General features: G+C 39.6%; 1 non-coding gene across 1 annotated transcript; it reads right to left on the reverse strand.

Annotated features, from left to right (window-relative positions):
- Nucleotides 1–763: 763 nt before the first annotated feature.
- On the reverse strand, nucleotides 764–836 carry TRNAK-UUU (transfer RNA lysine (anticodon UUU)). Its single transcript has one exon. It is a non-coding gene; the product is annotated as a tRNA-Lys (tRNA).
- Between the last annotated feature and the right edge of the window lie 1,525 nt (nucleotides 837–2,361).

Raw genomic sequence — 2,361 nt, forward strand, 5'->3', positions numbered from 1 at the left:
GAAGAGAGGGAACTATTGATAGTTATTTCTTAGTTTAATGAGACATGTGACAAAGGCAAACATGATATTCTTCTGGGTGAGTCCAGGAAATGTGATGTGGAAAATAATACAATGGATGATGGTAGGTTAGATTCTTCGCTAATTTAATGACAGTGGTCAAACATCTCTTATTAATCACCCCGTGTTGGCTTGGAGGGGCTTTTTTTTTTTTTAAAGATTTTATTTATTTATTTGACAGAGAGAGTCACAGCGAGAGAGGGAACACAAGCATGGGGAGCGGGAGAGGGAGAAGCAGGCTCCCTGCTGAGCAGAGAGCCTGACGTGGGGCTCGATCCCAGGACCCTGGGATCATGACCTGAGCCGAAGGCAGAGGCTTAACCGACTGAGCCACCCAGATGCCCCTGGGGCTTTTTTTTTTTTTTAATTGTTTTATTTTTTTGGTAGTTTTATGAGGATTCATGAAATAGTCATATTTTTGTTATCTACCTTCATGAAGACCTAGAAGAGATGCTTACCAAATAGATGGTGACTACAAACTGGAGGAATGGATTACAGGTTGAATAGTAGAATCAAGATCTCCACAGACTACATGATAGACTCTGAAAAGAGAAAATTTATCCTGGATTAATAAGTCTATTTAAATTTTAAAGATCAGCCTCACAAATAGAAGTCGAAGGAGACCTAGCATAGAAAAGAACCTTCTTAAAAAAAGGGAAAGTTTGTTGTTGTTTTTTTTTTTAGATTTTATTTTTAAGTATCTCCACACCCAACATGGGGCTTGAACCCACAACCTCGAGATCAAAAGTCACATGCTTCACCAACTGAGCCAGCCAGGTGGCCCAAAGCAAAGCGTTTTGCTGATTTTAAGTTTGTGTTACTTAATAGTTTACCAATAAGAAAAAGCAAGGGCAAGCTTAGGTTCTATTAATAAAAGGACATCAAAAGAAAAGCCCAGTGTTTTCTGTAATGTCAGACCATAATCATTCATGATTATTTATTACCATGGATCAGGACATCATTCTAGAAGTTACTGGAATCCAAAGATGGATCAGTCTGGGATGTTTATTCAGAGGATAAGTCTTTAATAACTATAACAGAAAGTAGGAATCGAGGTATATAAGAGAAGCATAGGTAAAGTCATGTGTAAATTTGGAGGAGCCAGGGATTACTTCTAGGAATAGGGATCAAGAAATGCACATTGAGCAGAGGGAAGAATTGGAGTAGAGAACATGGTCAAATCTCTTGTTTTGTGTATGAGTCTTGTAGGGATCTTGATGTCTGTGTCGAGCAGATATTTGGCTCATGGATGCAGAGAACCAACTTAAAAAAGTGTCAGATACAAAACAAACCTAATTTGAAATCCCAAGTACAGAAATGGTACAGAAAGTTAAGTCTGATGAACTTTGTCAAGAGTAAGATGGGAAAGGTAAATTGGAGCCAGATAATTGTGCTTTTTTAATATCAGTGGGAAAGGACTTCAGGTTTTCAAAGAGGTCCTTCTCTTTCAAACAAGGGTTGCAGTTCCCAGCTTTGCCTCTGTTCTCTGACCATCACAGTCTTAACCCTGGATCATTATTCTCCAACTCACTCCACTGAGGATCTGATGTCCTCTGCTATACAGAACTATGTACAACTCTGATTTCCCTTATCTCTGCTTTTTTTTTTTTAAGATTTTATTTATTTACTTGAGAGAGAGCAAGCAAGTGAGAGAGAGAACACAAGCAGGGGGATGGGCAGAGAGTGAGGGAGAGAGACAAGCAGACTCCCCGCTGAGCAGGGAGCCCTATGTGGGGCTCCATCCCGGGACTCCAGGATCATAACCTGAGCTAAAGGCACACACTTAACTGACTGAGCCACCCAGGCGCCCTTCTCTTATCTCTGCTTTTGCATCACACCTATACTGTCTCCAAAACCCAATTCCAATCCATTTATGTCTTATTAATACTTGTAACAACTACACCTTATGCAGAAGGTCTCACATGCCAAGCAAAGGTGTTTGCATTTCACAGAATATACACAGAAGTGATTCGAACAATGTATCAGCCACGAAGGATAGATAGAGTGGAAAGAAGATTAAGGCAGAGAAAGAGGTATTGAAGGTAAGATTTAGGATTGTACTTAGAGGAATATGAAGGAGAGAGAACTTGGAAAAGATATGTACATAGTCCCCTCCAAAGCAGGATATCACTGGGGAAAAACTGTACACGCTCTTGCTGTTCACAACAAATGAACTCTATGAGACTTTAACTTACATATGCACTCAGTGGAAAACAATTAGAAGATTAAAAATGGAAAAGGAAGAGGCACAGCTGCCTTTCTTTCCAGATGTTATGAGAGTTAACCTGAAAAAAAAACACAAAC

Source organism: Leptonychotes weddellii, chromosome 7 (assembly GCF_054177405.1).
Source record: "Leptonychotes weddellii isolate Sample4059 chromosome 7, ASM5417740v2, whole genome shotgun sequence".
Lineage (NCBI taxonomy): Eukaryota > Metazoa > Chordata > Mammalia > Carnivora > Phocidae > Leptonychotes > Leptonychotes weddellii.